General features: G+C 41.1%; 1 protein-coding gene across 6 annotated transcripts in view; it reads right to left on the bottom strand.

Annotated features, from left to right (window-relative positions):
- Positions 1-2,528: 2,528 nt before the first annotated feature.
- The window catches only part of LOC128687170 (RNA-binding protein 45), a 150,564-nt gene continuing 134,606 nt past the window's right edge, over positions 2,529-18,486 (bottom strand). For 5 of the 6 annotated variants that reach the window (XM_070092704.1, XM_070092706.1, XM_070092707.1 and 2 more), the window contains one exon: positions 2,529-6,719. The gene's annotated coding sequence lies outside the window, so the exon portion shown is untranslated. The remainder of the gene's footprint in view (positions 6,720-18,486) is intronic. The other variant, XM_070092703.1, reaches the window with a different exon arrangement.

Below are 18,486 nucleotides of genomic sequence, written 5' to 3' on the forward strand. Positions count from 1 at the left end.
TTAGAAGCATATACGTATAAAGATACACAACATATCTCTCCAAACCGCTAATATCCCAAACCCCTCCTTTAGAGTGCAGGCATTGTACTTCCCATTTCCAGGACTCAAGTCTGGCTATATAAAAATAACCGGTTTCCCTGAATCCCTTCACTAAATATTACAGATCGTCAGGTCCCAAATACCATTTGTCTCCATTCACTCCTATCGAACACGCTCATGCACGACTGCTGGAAGTCCAAGCCCCTCGCCCACAAAACCTCCCTTACCCCTTCCTTCCAACCTTTTCGAGGACGACCCCTACCCCGCCTTCCTTCCCCTACAGATTTAAATGCTCTCCATGTCATTCTACTTTGATCCATTCTTTCTAAATGACCAAACCACCTCAACAACCCCTCTTCAGCCCTCTGACTAATACTTTTATTAACTCCACACCTTCTCCTAATTTCCACACTCCAAATTTTCTGCATAATATTTACACCACACATTGCCCTTAGACAGGACATCTCCACTGCCTCCAACCGCCTCCTCGCTGCTGCATTCACAACCCAAGCTTCACACCCATATAAGTGTTGGTACTACTATACTTCCATACATTCCCTTCTTTGCCTCTATTTTAACGTTTTTTGACTCCACATGTACCTCAATGCACCACTCACCTTTTTTCCTTCATCAGTTCTATGATTAACCTCATCCTTCATAAATCCATCCGCCAACACGTCAGCTCCCAAGTATCTGAAAACATTCACTTCTTCCATACTACTCCTCCTCAATTTGATATCCAATTTTTCTTTATCTAAATCATTTGATACCCTCATCACCTTACTCCTCTGTATGTTCACTTTCAACTTTCTACCTTTACACACTCCCAAACTCATCCACTAACCTTTGCAACATTTCTTTAGAATCTCCCATAAGCACAGTATCATCAGCAAAAAGTAACTGTAAATTCCCATTTTGTATTTGATTCCCCATAATTTAATCCCACCCCTCTCCCTAACACCCTAGCATTTACTTCTTTTACAACCCCATCTATAAATATATTAAACAACCATAGTGACATTACACATCCCTGTCTAAGACCTACTTTTACTGGGAAGTAGTCTCCCTCTCTTCTACACACCCTAACCTGAGCCTCACTATCCTCATAAAAACTCTTTACAGCATTTAGTAACTTACCACCTATTCCATATACTTGCAACATCTGCCACATTGCTCCCCTATCCACTCTATCATATGCCTCTTCTAAATCCATAAATGCAATAAAAACTTCCCTATCTTTATCTAAATACTGTTCACATATATACTTCAATGTAAACACTTGATCTACACATCCCCTACCCACTCTGAAACCTCCTTGCTCATCCGCAATCCTACATTCTGTCTTACCTCTAGTTCTTTCAAGAATAACCCTACTGTACACTTTTCCTGGTATACTCAGTAAACTTATTTTTATATTGTCTAAATACAGAAGAAATGTTAATATTCATAATTAACACTAAACTTATAGTGATCAGTGGTTATGGTCATAGTATAATTTGACTTTCAGTTCATGATAATTTTGGGACAGTTTTGACTTACTGTGCAATCAGTGCTAAGCATACAAATAACACTTTTTTTTTTTTTTTTAATACCAGTCATCTCCCATCAAGGTAGGGGTGACCTGAAAAAGAAAATACTTTCACCATCAGTCTTGCAGGAGGCACACTGATACTACAGTTAAGATGCCCCTCTGAACTCCAAATAACCCCCCTTTCCTTCAGAGTGCAGGCACTATGCTTCACACCTCCAGGACTAAGTCTGGCTAACACTCTGAAGTCTAAAAAATTTTTTGAATATTTTTATACTACCTTACTATTTCATAAATAGGAACAGTACTTAGAGCATACAGTAGTGATGAATGGTTTGAAAAACCGACAAGTAGAATGTACAGCATAGGGCCGTAGACGTGGCTTATATACTGTAGTGAGGTGAGGTTTTTCAAACCATTCATCACAACTGTCAGACACTGCAGCATCATGGGATCTTGTTACAAAGAATTCTTCAACACTTGTTCAACCTTCGGACAAAGACCTACTTCGACTAGTGGATGGTACCACTATGACCCCGCCTCCGCCTGCTTCACCTCACCTCACTACAGTATATAAGCCACGTCTACGGCCCTATGCTGTACATTCTACAAGATTGATGGACTGAACACATCGACTCCAGGCTGAGGGACTGATTACCTCATACTCCTCCTCTCCTTGCGCCTTCCTCTTTGTATTGGACTGATGAAGCCACTGTGTGGCAAAACGTTTCCTGAATAAAGATTCCCATATGCTGCATAAGTGTCTCAATCTTCAGCATACAGTAGACGGCATATCAAAGAACATTAAACAAAAAAGTTCAGTAACATGATTAACATGTGCATACATGTTAAAAACTTATTGTCCAACATATTTAACAATTTATAATTTACTAATGAGTAAGCATTCTTCATGTTTTGCATCTCTCTGAATAACAAAGAAGCATGATAATAAAATAATTCATGTTTGTTTTATTTTATTTCCTTTATACTTTATGTAAATATAAGCCTTATTTTCTAAGTGAAAATACATGGAACTTTCTAAGAAAAAACTCTTAATATTTTGCTTTTTGCCTAACATATACATTGACAAACACTTTAATCTTGTATTTGCATATTTCTTTGCAATTATTAAAATGAATTACCACAAAAATGACTATGTACATCAATATTTCACACACAACCAAGCTTGGGGCAAATAACAAAACTCTTGGCATATTCCTGGCACAAATAGCAAGTGAATACAAGGGACATTAGCAGTTTAATGGAAATGCAGTTGTACTACTTTATCTTTCATTTGTGCACCTTTGGTGACTCGAGAATGACTCACCACTTAAATAATATTTACATAAATAATTTTCTGGGACACTGCCCATCATTTTAAAAAAAAAATGACTGAAGACACTGACTTAAGTTCCCAAACAGGTACAAGTGATTTAAGTCATGGCCAGTTCACATTATAAAAACAGTAAAGGAAATTAATGCTTAACATTAAAATGGTATAAAATACCGACAGATTGTTAGGTAAGACACATATGCAACAGTTAGGTATCTTTATGTGTCTTACCTAACAATCTGTCGGTATTTTATACCATTTTAATGTTCATTCTGTCAGACACTGCAACACAAGGGTATCTTGGTACAGACCATCAACTTCGACCTCTACTAGTGAGAACGGCTGAGTTTGAGAGGGACCTGCCCTCCCAAAGCAACCTACGTCTCACCTCCTGGCACTATATAAAGGCTCCATCCTGTCACTTCAACTTCATATTGTTTCAGACAACGGAACAATGCTCTTCTCCAGACTGAGGGACTGACCACCTCAAAACTTTAAGGGTGATGGACTGATTACATCGTCTTCAAGTATCTTCTGCTTCTATCAACTTTTCTGTACTCGACTGAAGAAGCCTACTGTGTAGGCGAAACGTTTCGAAATAAAGATACCTCCTTTTTTTTTTTTAATCGAAATAAAGATACCTAACTGTTGCATATGTGTCTTACCTGAAATTAATGCTGCTAAGCAGAAATTAAAGAGGAAAAAAATATACCTTCAAGTTCCAATACAGTTCTTATTATGTAAACTCAACCTCAGTCGTACTGTTGGGTCTATGGGATTAAAGTCAATAAGCCAGAAACCCCTTTTTAATAATTTGTCTTGGCATAATAACAGCATAACCACTGTAAAAAAAAAAGTGGGCATATTTCATGATATAAATAATAGCCAAAGTGGTCCTCAAACCAGTCAAATGAATCTTAATAATAAATAATGTAATTCATATTTTTGGATTCCGAGATTTTGACTGCTAATTGTCAGATCTTTTAAGTCTGTTCCTAAGTCTGTCTGCTGAGTCATTTAAGTCATTATTTTTGCCACTGAATATAGTTGTAAGGGCTTTAGACATGGCTTTCAAAATTTAAATGAAGTTTATATACTGTATAACTAGAAACCCACTTTAGACTTTATAATTAAAGACTGACTAAAAAAGTTTAAACAAGCCAACTATTATTTCTCATGACTTCAATCAAATTTGCATACATATACTTTATGCAACCTAAAATTTGCTGCCAAACAAAATGCCTTAGATAAGAAATGAATTAAAAAGAATGCAGTTACATCAGTAACATCATGCAATACATTATATCTAACAAGCTGCTTAACAATAGAAGTGTAGCCTTTTACACACATTTTACAAGATTATCCAACAACGTTAACAGACTTGTACCAATTGAAAGGCATCAAGACATTCCATCCAAAACAAGAGCAATATCCTGCAAACACCTGATGATTGAACACAAAAGTATTTCATTATACTTTAACAATTTGAAGTCAGGTTGTGCAAAGTATGGTGATACTGACAAGATGTGGATGGACCAAGACACACACGTACAGTTATGCCGTGTATTAAATTTTCCCACGAGTGACTTCTTCAGTCCCGGTACAGACAGAGCTAAAGTAACAAGAGGCATATATAATGAAATGGGGTCAGGTAAACTAGGGTAGGAAGTAAGAAAAGAGTGTCGGCTTGTAATAGTGCCCAAGTTTTGCAGCATCTTAACTGCCAAATACTTGGAGATGACAAAGCTACCCAATTTTTTTTGTGAGGTGGTATTGGAGATTACTATTAAGGCAGCATCCAAGCATTTCTTGTCTGCATAGGTTACATGCAAATAACTAGCTTAGCCTCAACCCACTTTATGAGATGTCCTTGGTTGCCTCTGCTGGACACAGGTGTTGGTAAGATAACAGCTATAAGAGCATTTATGTTTGCAGATTCAGTCTGAGGGACCTTGCAATTTCAGCTATGCATTTCTTACCCTCCATAGGGTATGACTGACTCTTGCCCTGGTGACTGAGTTGGTTTTCTGCCTCTTCTTCACTAAATCTTTTATAGTGGTGGAAGAGTTAGTAGCCACCTTGGGTAGGTTACTAGAAATACTAACGGAAGCATTAGATGCCACTTTTGCCAACTAGTAGAAACAGGTGACATGCATCTTTGACAAAAACTTAAAACTCCAAATGCAGGACCTACCAGATACAGTGTGACACCAGTCAGAAGCATGGCAACTAATGTTTCCATTACAATTTCCAGTAACCTACTTAAGAAAGCCATTAACTCCTTTACCACTAATTAAGATCTAGTGCATATGAGGCAGAAAGATGACCCATTCACCAGTCCAGAAGTCATGTTTTATCCAATGGGAAATGTGAAAATACCTTTGTGTAATGACAAGGTTTGTCAAACTTAATCAGTGAAAATAAACACACTTAGCAGCTACAATCCTACCACCTGCATCTGACAAAGGTAGCCTGGGATATGTTATGAAGTGGGGTGTGGCTGAGCTAATTATCCATAAGTGACTCAGACAGATTAAAGTGCTTAGAAGCCACTTTACTAACAGTTAACCACCATTTAACTAAAATTGGGCGGCTTCTGCTTCTCCAGGTATTTACAAAATGCCAACACCAACCAACATACCCTGCCTACATGCTTTCCTACCCTATTTCAATTGACCCTATTACACAACATATGCCCATTACTTTAGCTGTCTCTGTAAGGAATATAAAAAGCTCTTTGTGGCAGGTTTCCTTTAATAACTGTAATAACTATGTCTGTCCACAATTTGTAATCACTTATACAAATGTTAAAACACACTGCTAGTAACACAACACAAACTGCCATTCAGGACTACTGTGCAGCTGTTTGAGATGGAAATGGAATGTGAGTCATAACAGTAAAATCATGTCATACAGGTCCTCTTATGGTGCAAAACTAGATAAGAAATTTGATAACCAAGACCATACTTACTTCTGTCTGGTTGGAGAAGCAGGAGGTGGGGGTAAGGAGGGTGGCAGTCTCAAATTTCATTTTACCAAGTAAAACTGATTTCAACCTACGAGATACCTATATTAAGACTTAATTATATTAAAGGCATAATATAAACAAAGTCCCCCAGTCAAAATTGTTTGTGTAGTCCTGCAAATGCTCAAATAAGCATTAATGTACTGGAGAAAAAAATAAACTCAACATGTCTGATGTTAAACAAGGAGCCATAACACATCCCATTCATTATTCAAATACTGCCCCTAAAAACTTTTTAACATTTATGACTGAAAAAAGTGAAAATTTTTTAACAAAATTACACCTAAATGTAATACTGAATTACACACACTAATGGATATCTACTAATCTACAATGCATCACATTTTACATGATACACAACAGTGAGCTATTCTCCATACATATAGGACCCTATATAATCAACACTTCCTTTATAAAACCACTTTGTCATACCATAGTTCCAAGTTTAGACAATACTTCTTACAGCCAGTATTTAGTTTATCCAGTCCAACACCCCCTTAGTTACCATAATATAAAAGTGTCATGCATGTGCATTTAGCTGCACATTCATCTATAATTAAGTCACTGTGTGTAGTCACATGTACACTACAGCCCATTGGCTAAGTCATTTGCAAGTTTGTTACAGAAGTGTTGGGCGTCACTGGGAACATGACTGTTGGAGGTGGTTGTCTAAAGGTACAGGGGGTTGGTTGGTTCATTGGATCGTTGGTTGGTTAGGGTAGTATTAGGTCGATGTGTTGGCTGTCCGTAACTGTCCGTTGTGTAGTCGGCGTAGTCACGATGTCAACACGCTGCTGTGGAAACGAGATAATTCAGTAAACTGAAGGACTACCAATTCAGTCAAATTTGGGTTATGTCACTATGTTAGTCATCGTAACAGTTTACAAACATCAGAAAATCAGATTACAGGAAAATGAAATCACAAAATACAAATTTCTGACTTATGTACAGACTACCCAAAAAATTGAAGAGAATAATGAAGACTTACATTAAACATGCACATAGTTAACACAATGAAGACAAATGTCATAGTACTCTATACAAACTTTTCAAATAATCACAGTTTTGCATACTAAAAGCCAATGGTTAGTAACTACAAGTAGTACTGAAAAAAAAGCTTCCCATCATTCATGCAAGAAAGCAAATATCATAGGAAAGCATAGTAATATGCAGTGACACTGGTTTTTCAAACCATAACAATGACAGTCAGCCACAAGGGAAAAATGAAATAATCACTATATGCTCTGCAGCTACAATGCTCTCTTTCATTATCAGAAATGCAAACTTCAAATCTGGAATGAATTTTGATTTTTAAACAAGATTCCAATTTCCAATTTGGGTATCATGACATTTTTATTTAACACATGGGAATGCATTCAGAAATTTTAAACTATCCTGTAACCGGTTTTGAGATTTTATTGCCTGACCTGGCCGAGTTTTTCAGTCAAATGCCAGTTTTACCATCAGTATCTGTAGACACATCGCTGACTCACATATCCATCACAGCTTGAGTGTTTTGGCACTTGGCAGAGGTGGAGATAGTTTTCTTGAAAATTCCTACAGTTGTTCCAGCAGTGTTTATGATACCTACTAGTGGCAGGCTGAAGAGTCTTGGGCACTGATGTTGAGTGTTCTCTTACTTTGCCCATGGAACTCCTGAATTTCACTGGATCTATCTGACATTTCCTTCTATTTCTCTTACCCCAGTATATTGTGTAAACTCACATACATAGCACCATCTCTTTGGTGTTTCACATTTTTGTTGGCTTTCAACTGAGCCATTGTTCATTACATTCAATGGTTTTACTGCTTTTACACCATTTTCATGCAATAGCTGCATAAGGGAAGGACAACTGGCTCCTTATTTTAAAGCAAGTATTGTATGTACTGTGTATTTATTTTGCTTTTTTATCTGCTTTTGTATGCCTAGCTGTATTGAACACTTAATATATGATAGTGTAAACACATTATCAGGCACTTTAGATGCATCTTTTCCACCTGCTGGCAATTTTCACTTACTGTATGGGGTTGTGAAGCTTAGAGCAGTACATTATTATTAGAGTATAATAAAAAAAAAGTGCTGAACCTACAAGGGTCTTAGATCAGTGCAAATGGGGCCCTCCTGTATATTATCAAGCACTTCTCTTTCCTTCACTCCAGAGAATCCATTTTTGATTCTTTGAAATGTTCCCAGTAGCTTAAATACATTAATGGCTTTGCAGGCAGCAAACAACTTTTATCTTTTTCAGCTCTAATTCATATCTGAGCAGTTGGAATCGAGTAACTGCAGGTGGAAGAAGCAATACTTGCTTAATTGTTCTCAGTTACCTGCTGGGAGAAGGCTACTACAAGTTGCCTCTCTAGCTCTAGCTGAAGCTTGAACTTTATGTGGTAAAATGTGGTGGTGGTTTACTTTATGCCAGCATTTCCTTACGCCAATTACAATACTCTGAATATTTAACAGGACATTCCCATTGGCTCTCCAGAATGTGGTAATCCACTTTTAACTTTCAACAGGCATTGTCACAATTATTGTCAGCCAAGGTAAACAGACTATTCCATGTCTTGCCTTCTTACCTTACTCATAACACATTACAGTACACAACTTCATTAAAATTTTATGCTAGAGAATTAACAAAAAAAAAAAAAAAAAAAAAAAAAATATGGAGATGTCTACTAAACATATTGTCAGCTCTGCAGTTTATATTAATCATTATTACCTTCGAGAATCTTTTTAAAAATATTTAACAATTTATCAGGTCATCTTTCTGAAATGTGTCTTAGAAGTATGGTACACAACCTCAAGATTCCTACTGTATTGTACCATAAATGAAAAAGAATTCCTATGCTGTAAAATTTGGATATTTTCAAAACTGAACTATTAATTGCCCGTTTTAGTTGACAGTTCTGCATATAAGTGTAAGTCCAGTATTTGAGTGTCTAGAGAAAAAATATCTTATGCTTATACTCTTCCAAGTCTTGACAAGTGAGCCCAGCCATGGGTCTGGTCAACCAGGCTGTTGCTGCTGGAGGCCCACTGCCTCACATATCCATCACAGCCTGGTTGATCTGGCACCTGGTGAAGATACTTGTCCCGTTTCCTCTTGAAGGCTTCCACACTTGTTCCAGCCATATTTCTGATATCTTCTGGTAAGATGTTGATTATGGTTGGTGATTATGGATGGTGATTATAAACTTAATCAACTGTATTTTAGCCTTTAAACAGTGTCTATTATTATAATAAAAAAGAAGTGCTAAACCACAAGGGTTATACAGTGCAGCAGGGCAGGGAAGGATGCAAGGGTAGGGAGAGGGAAAGGGATAATTACGAGGTTATGAAGTGTAGCAAGACAGTGGATAGTGCAGGGGTAGAGGGTAGCTAGAGATTAAGGTGGAAAGGGATGAGAAGAATGCCAGAGACATCATCATCAGAATTTGTGTAGTAAATCAGTTGCTGTCAAAAAGGCAATGAGAGAGTCTGGATTAAAGAAGGGTCTGTCAGCAAGAAGGGAAAGTAAAGAAAGAGCAGCAGAGCGGAGATGACATTGGAGGTAAATTCTGCGTGCTCATTGATAGAGTGGGCAGTCCAACAGAATGTGGCTAACAGATACTGAAACTTGACAATTCTCACAGAGAGGAACAGGAAGCCTCTCCATGAGATACCCGTGAGTAAGACGAGTGTGGCCGATGCGAAGATGGGAGAGAGTAGTCTCCCAACCTCGACAGTGATGACAAAAAGACGGCCAGAAACCTACACTCGGCTTAACAGAATGAAGTTTGTTATGGAGCAGATCAAACCAACGTTGTTGCCAACGGGTGTGAAGACGGATAGCAATTACAGCAAAATAGTCTGTGAATGTAACACCTCTATATGAAACTGGGAGGTCATGTACTGACTGCGCAGCAGTGTCTGCCTGTTCTTTGCCCTCTATGTCATCATGACCAGGGACCCAGCAAAAAATGATATCTCTGTGTCTGCTAGAGATACGGCGCAACCAAAGTTGGATACGAAGAACTAGGGGGTGAGGTGTATCAAATTTCCGTATAGCCTGTTAAGCACTAAGGGAGTCTGGAACAACCACAAATGGTGACACAGACATAGATGCAATATGGATAAGTGCTACAAGAATGGCATACAATTCAGCCGTAAAAATGCTAGCCGAGGGTAATAAATGCCCTCGCACGACACTGTCCAGAAACACTACTGCGAATCCAACGCCATCCGAAGACTTAGAACCATCAGTGTACACTGTGATAGCATGAGAATGAGAGTGGAAGTGTTGAAGAAAAAGAGCGTGAAGCCACCAAATGTAGTTGGGCTGTCGCGCATGGCAGTGGGAAAGAAAAGACATGAACTGCCAGAACCTCTCAAGAGGGCAGGGAAAAGTGAGAGGCTACATGAACACACAGGTGGTAACTGAAGAGAAGACAAGTGAATGTAGGCGGAGAGAAAAGGGACGGAGTAAACAGGCGACAAACAAATAAAGAACGTTTACTAACATCAGCGACTATCTTATTTACGGAAGAATTATAGAGGTCATGGGATCGAACATAATAGTGAAGGCAATGAGCATCACGGTGCTCAGACAAGGATGGAAAATTCGCCTCTGTATAGAGGCTCTCAACAGGTGACGGATGAAAGGCACCAAGGCACAGGCGGAGACCTTGGTGATGAATAGGATCTAACTTAGAGTTGCAGGAGAAGCTGCAGAATAGATCTGGTCACCATAATCTAGCTTGGACAAGACTAGGGTGGAATGCAAATGGAGGAAAGTGCAACGATCTGCTCCCCATGAACGATGTGCAAGAGCCTTAAGGAGATATAGTCGACTATGGCAAGTTGTCTTTAATGAAGAAATGCGAGGTTTCCACGTCAGCCGGCAGTCAAAGAGCAAGCCCAGAAACCTGACTGCATCACACATCGGAATATGTGAACCGTGTAAGTACAAGGGAGTATCCAGTATAAGCAGGCGTCTAGTGAAGGTAATGAATCGAGTTTTCGTACTGGAAAATTTAAAGCCATGAGAAGTGGTCCAATGGGAGTGTGTGTATCACTACCTGAAGGGAGGCCGCTACCAGTCGACAGTCAACGCCCAAGTAAGCTATAGCGAAGTCATCAACAAAGTGATGACCAAATATGTGAAGGAAGAATGGAAGGTAGGTCATTTATAGCTAAGAGAAAAAGAGCAGTACTGAGGACACAACCTTGCGGGACTCCTTCAGCTTGAACAAAGTTCGAGGAAAGTGAGGCGCCAATATGGACCCGAAAATGTACATCGGACAAGAAAGCAGCAATGAAGTTTGGTAGATTACCGCAGAGGCCTAAGGAGTGGGCTTGGGCTAGAATGTTATACCTACAAGTGGTGTCATATGCCTTCTCTAGATCAAAAAAGACCGCTAGGACAGAGTGGTTGTTAACAAAGGCATTTTGAATAAATGTATCGAGTGGAGCAAGGGGTCTAAAGTAGAGTGGCCTTTGCGAAAGCCATATTGGCGAGGGGAAAGGCTATTGTGTGTCTCTAAGAACCACATCAGACGTCTATTCACCAATCATTCCATCACCTTGCAGACCACACTGGTCAGGGCAGTGGGACGATAGTGAGAGGTGTCAAGCCCTGTGGTGCCAGGTTTGCAAAATGGTAGTACAGTAGCTGATTTCCAGTGTTGTGGGAGAACCCCTCACTCCCAAATTAGATTTAAAAGACGTAAAAGAACGGGAAGGGCCATAGAATGGAGATGGTGTAGCATACTGATGTGAATATCATCAGGTCCCGGTGCTGACGGCTGGCACATGGAAAGCGTGGACTAATTCTAGAAGAGTAAAAGGTATGTTACACGGCTCCAATTCATCGGAGGAGAAATCTAAGGGCAATTGCTCTTTGGTAGGTTTAGATGCAAGAAATGAGGGACAGAGGTGAAGCCCTCGGGAGATATGGGCAAGATAGTTCCCAATTTGTGTGGCAACTTCTAAAGGTTCTGCGACATCAACTCCAGCAACCCGCAAAACGGGAGCTGGGTCCAGAGCATACTTACCACACAATTTCCGTACCTTTTTCCAAGTCGCACACATAGGGGAAGACGAGGTAATGGTAGACACGTAGTCTTGCCAACAAGCGCATTTAGCATTGAGTATGATGCGGCAAGCAACTGCCCTTGCCCGCTTAAAATCCAACAGATGCTCCACGGTACAGTTATATTGATAATGGCCCCATGCAGCACATTTTAAATGCACCGCGTGGGCGCATGTAGGAGACCACCAACGTACGCATGTCTGAGAATGTTTACCTGAGGTTTGGGGGATAGAACGAGTCACCGCAGTCAGGACTAAGGTCGAAAATTGGTGCGCCAGTTTATCAACAATGACGAAAGGGGTCCTTGCAACAGGTGGTAAGAGGGGAGTATAATTACCAAACTGCTTGAGCAAACTGCCAACGAAGGTTACGAAACGGTCGGGTATATGTAGCAAAAGTAAGAAGGATAGGAAAGTCATCACTATCATGTAAATCTGGAAGAAAAGATCACTTGTAATCAAGTGTAAGGGGCGAGGAACTGATAGAAAGATCAACGCAGGAGAGACTGAGTGCAAGTCAGAATGGGTAGGAGCACCTGTATTTAAAACCTGACAAGGGTGAGAAGCGAGAAGTCTCTCCAACTGATCACCACGAGTCGCAGTGAGACCCTCCTCACAGGTGGTGGTGAGCGTTAAAGTCACCCAACAGCAAGATGGGCAGAGGTAGAGAAGAAATTAAAAATGCAATATCGGAGATACAGAATGCACAGGAGGGAGAAAGATAGAGCAAACTGTAAACCATCTGTGTAAATAAATCCAAGCTGCAGTATAATGCAGCTGGAAACGAATAAAAACTTGTTGATACGGTATATCAACGCGCACAATAAGCGCGCTTTCATTAAAAGATTCATCAGGTAAAGGATCTGAAGAATATAATAGCACGTAGCCCAAAACAGGGCGAATGACCACAGAATGAATTTTGGGCTCTTGCAACCCAACACATACTGGGGGACAACTGGGAGAGCAACACTTTGGAGTTCTCCCCGATTGCCCCTAAGGCCATGAATATTCCACTGTAAAAGACATTATGTACAGAAATAAAATTGGCAACAATAAGAAATGATAAAACCTATGGGCTATTAGGATCTGTAAAGTCAACACGTGGGGGTAACGGTAAGTGTGTAAGCAAGGAAGAATGTGAATGTTGCAGAGGAATAGAATGTTGTGAAATAGAAGGGGTAGAGGGAGTCATGGTGTCCATCAGAGGTGTCGTCTCCGCAATATAGCTGGAAATAGCGTCTAACATCTCAGTCACTGAGGAAGCCGACGATGTCATGATGTCAGAGACAGGAGAGGCGTTGCAAGGTAAGGTCAGAGGAACTACAGAGGCAACCAAAGAGGTCTGAGGGGGGGGCAGGGAACATGAACCTGGAGAGATGCGTCGACTGGGGTAGAAGAGGCCTGCAGTGTAACAGGAGAGGAAGGAAGTTGGAGGGTAACTATAGAGGAACACGGGAGGAACAGGAGAAGAGGGGACTACACGAGGGAAAGGGTGAACCTCTACCTTCGTGTGAGAGCTGGAAAGAGGATGAGAACGAGGCTCCGAGGCAGATATATTTTGAATAGGTGATGAACATGAAGAAAGTGTAGGTCTGCTAGGTTTCGTAGACTGAGAAGCAAGTGAAATGAAGAAATAGAAGTAGGAAGTGGTGCGAAGGTTGGAGATCTTCGGGCTACCCAAGCATACGGGACACGAGGGAGTTTACCTTGAAGGCAGAGCTGAGAGAGAGCCATAGTGTAAGCGAGGCCCTCACGCTCCTTAAGATAACGGATCTCTCGTTCATTGCGATAAATGTGGCAACAGGGTGGGTGAGGAAGGATGAGGTTCCCTGCAATTAAGACAAGAGGGGGAAGACTACACGACGTATTGGAATGATCTGCTGCTCCGCAGACCGGGCATTCTGCCACACCTGCAATGTTTAGCGGGGTCTCCAAAACGCCAGCAATTACAACACTGTTGGGGCGTGGGAGCAACTTGACGGACTCTAGGCAATGGCCTGCAATAGACAGAGGACGGAAGCTCACGGCAGTCGAAGGTTAAACGAGCAACATTACCAGGAAAGCACCTCCACCCATGAGCAGGCAGGATATACGTAACTACCTTGAGGATAGGGAGGTTCTGAAGGGCTAATTGTTCTAAAATATCCTCGCTCCAAGACAAAAAAATCACTGTACAATGGTATGTGGCAAAATCACAGTACCACTGCAAGAATTAAGAGTAGTGTGCTTATGAACGGTGACTGGTATGTTATCTACGGAAGTGATGTGGGAGAGGGCATGAGCTTGCTCTAAATTCTGCACTGTTATGACATGCGCACCGCTTCGAGGAGCGTGGAAACATACATTTTGGCCAACATACTGTAAAAGAGCTTTAACAATTCCATGGTCAGTAAGATAATCAGTTTGAGATGTCGTTTGTAAAGAAAAGAATTTTGTTCATTTATGTACTTGTTAGTCCAGCATTCAAAGGTAGTGAGTGTCGTGTAGGTTGTTTTTGAGTGGTCACTGACATACTGTTGTCAGTACATTGTTGTGGATGCTTACGAGTAGAACTGCGGGCGGTCTGACCCGAGGGAGGTGGGCAATCCAAGAAAAAAAAAAAAAAAGAGGGACAGCAGAGGGACAGTTGCTAGGAGGCATGGAGGGGCTGAAAGCTCCCCCCCTCATCCGAGAGGGCCTCGTGCCCACTGGCAGTAAAGATGCAGTGTAGAACCCGTGCCATACTCTACCCTTCATGCCAGTAAACCAGCGCTCCGGGATAGCACCCTCACATCTACTGAGCTACCTCGGCAGACAAAAGAGAGGACTGTTGGAAACCCGCCACAAAGCATACCTCCTTCGGCTGCCACCTACCAGAACCGACAGGCAGCTTCCGGAGATACACCCATTATCCAAAGGGCACCCTGCCCATGACCCAGAAACCGGGAAGGGAGTAGGGTATCCTCAGACAATTTAGATTCCACGGCAAACCACACCACCCCTGAGGAACCTCGCGGAGGGGGACGAACCACAGCATGCCACCTCCCACCTAGAAATCGCAATGCCAGAGGGAAGGTTCCCAGGGGCTACAAATGTGATGGGGAAAAAGAGGAAGGTTGGGAGAGGGGAGGGAAGGAAAAAAAGTGAGTGTATGGGGAGGAAGGGATAGGGAAAGGAGGATTGGGGGGTAATTAGGTTTGGTTGGAAGAAGACGACCAAGAGGTCCAATTCCTCAGACTGATAGCCTCTTTACCATGACAAGGAGCCCCCTTAACCCTTTGCCAGTGTTTCAAACTTATATATACTCAATAATTCTAGTGGCATCAAATTAAGCAGGAGAAAGCTGGTAGGCCCACATTTGAGAGAATGGGTCTGTGTGGTCAGTGTGCACAGTATAAAAAAAATCCTGCAGCACGTAGTGCGTGAGAAGAAAAAAACTCCGACTGTGTTTTTGGATTAAAATGCCGAATTTGAGGTGTATTTTCGTATAGTATTTATGGTTGTATTCTCGTTTTCATGGTCTCATTTGATAGAATGGAAAACATATTACAGAAATAGCGGTGATTTTGATTAGTTTCATGACAAAAACGACCTTGAAATTGAGCTCAAATTAGTGAAAATGTTCGATTTTTACAAATGCTCAAGAGTAAACAAATCACACCACACATCCAATACACGTCAACTGTAGAGTCTAATATTCTTTCACTAGTGCACTGATATTATTCATACCATTTTTACAATAATGCAGTAGTCTGCAATACAGTAAATATTCTATTTTGTGTGAATAAAATGTCAAAATAGCAAGCAAGAGAAATATAAGAGGGGCCTGGAGGCATGTCTAATGAACAGAGGATATGTTATTTTAGTGCCAAGAATGTCTGCATTGTTTATTCTGGACCCTATTTTGATATTGGCATCCTTTTTAATTTGCGTAAAATTGGCCAAATTGCCAATTTCTGACTTTATTGGGTAGTTAAAATTGGTAAATGGGCAGCTTCTTGTACTCAATTGATAGAAAAAATGGAGTTCTATAGAAACTGCTATGAATTTGGCTGACTGGAAGAATGGAATTGGCCAAAAATAGGGCTCAAAGTCGGTGAAATCGACGATGCGTATATATCGCCGAGATTGCTAACTTCATGAGAGCGTAATTCTGTAAGTTTTCAATTAAATTTTGTACTTTTGGTGTCATTACCATCGGGAAAAGATTCACTATCATTTCCTAAGATTTTTTTTCCTTTTTTCAAATATTTTTCGACATAGAATGAGAGCTTCAGAAAAGGGCTTGCGACAGTCAAAGGGTTAAAGGGGTTATAAGTGGGAAAAATGGAGTTCTGCTTTCCAGCGATGTCTGCTTTCAGGCAGTAGCCTGGAACCTAACCTGCTGTATAAGTGGGGCCCTACTGTACTTGCCCCAGAGCACACACACACCAGCACTTGCCCAAGACCAGAGAAACACAAGTACTTGCCCAAGAGCAGAGAAACACCAGTACTTGCCCCAGAGCAGAGAAAACTATTGTTTATTCAATAATTGTATGGCTAAAAGTATGTAAACTTAACATGTCAAATGATATTGTATTCCCTACTGCAACATTCCAACCCATCCTTCTGGATCTGGGCACTGCATTTCCCACCTCCATAACTGTGGAGATGTCCTGTCTAAAGGCAATGTGTGGTGTAAATATTATGCAGAAAATTCGGAGTGTGGAAATTAGGAGGTGTGGAGTTAATAAAAGTACAGTGGAGCCTCGCCTAACGAACGCATCGCATAAAGTTAAATCCGGCTAGTGATACATTTTAACGCAAAAATTTTGCCTAGGCTAGCGCTAAAAAACTCGCCAAACGCGATTCATTCCGTTCGAGACGCATCCACTTGCGGCCTGAGCGCGCCTCACTTGTCCCGTGGGTGCCAGTGTTTACAAGCCAGCCACCGCGGTCGGATCCAAACATACAATCGGAACATTTCATATTATCACACCGTTTTTAGTGATTGCACCTGCAAAATAAGTCACCATGGGCCCCAAGAAAGCTTCTAGTGCCAACCCTACAGCAAAAAGGGTGAGAATTACTATGGATATGAAGAGAGAGATCATTGCTAAGTATGAAAGTGGAGTGCGTGTCTCCAAGCTGGCCAGTTTGTACACAAAACCCCCAATCAACCATCGCTACTATTGTGGCCAAGACAACGGCAATCAAGGAAGCTGTTCTTGTCAAAGGTGCAACTTTGTTTTCGAAACAGATCGCAAGTGATAGAAGATGTTGAGAGACTGTTATTGGTGTGGTTAAACGAAAAACAGATAGCAGGAGATAGCATCTCTCAAGCGATCATATGTGAAAAGGCTAAGAAGTTGCATGACGACTTAATTAGAAAAAAATGCCTGCAACTAGTGGTGATGTGAGTGAATTCAAGGACAGCAAAGTTTGGTTTGAGAGATTTAAGAATCATAGTGGCATACATAGTGTGATAAGGCATGGTGAGGCTGCCAGTTCAGACCAAAAAGCAGCTGAAAAATATGTGAAGGAATTGAAGGAGTACATCGACAGTGAAGAATTGAAACCTGAACAAGTGTTTGTGACGAAACAGGCCTGTTTTGGAAGAAAATGCCAAGCAGGACCTACATTACTCAGGAGGAAAAGGCACTCCCAGGACATAAGCCTATGAAAGACAGGCTTACTCTGTTGATATGTTCCAATGCTAGTGGTGATTGCAAAGTGAACCCTTTATTGGTGTATCACTCGGAAACTCCCAGTGTGTTCAGGAAAAACAATGTCCTCAAGGCTAATCTGTGTGTGATGTGGAGGGCAAACAGTAAGGCATGGGTCACTAGAGACCTTTTCTATGACTGGTTACACCATGCATTTGCCCGCACTGTGAAAAATTACCTCCTGGAAAATAAATTGGACCTTAAGTGCCTCCTGGTATTAGGCAATGCTCCTGGTCATCCTTCAGATGTGGCAGAGCAACTTTCTGGGGACATGAGCTTCATTAAGGTCAAGTTTTTGCCTCCTAATACCACTCCTCTCCTGCAGCCCATGGACCAGTAGGTCATTGCAAACTTAAAAAAAAAAAACTACACAAAAGCTATGTTTGAAAGGTGCTTTGTAGTGACCACAGAAACTCAATTGACTCTAAGAGAGTTTTGGAGAGATCACTTTAGCATCCTCAATTCTGTAAACATTATAGGTAAGGCTTCGGAGGAAGTGACTAAGAGGACCTTGAACTCCGCTTGGAAGAATCTGTGGCCAGAATGTGTAGACAAAAGGGATTTTGAAGGGTTTGAGGCTAACCCTGGGAATCCTACGCCAGTTGTGGAATCAATTGTGGCATTGGGGAAGTCCTTGGGGTTGGAGGTTAGTGGGGAGGATGTGGAAGAGTTGGTGGAGGAGGACAACGAAGAACTAACCACTGATGAGCTGCAAGATCATCTTCAACAGCAAGAGGCCACACCTGAGGAAACTGCTCTGGAGGAGGGGATAGATTAATTGAAGAAGTTGTCTACTTCGAAGATTAA

Source organism: Cherax quadricarinatus, chromosome 40, assembly GCF_038502225.1.
Source record: "Cherax quadricarinatus isolate ZL_2023a chromosome 40, ASM3850222v1, whole genome shotgun sequence".
NCBI classification, from domain to species: domain Eukaryota; kingdom Metazoa; phylum Arthropoda; class Malacostraca; order Decapoda; family Parastacidae; genus Cherax; species Cherax quadricarinatus.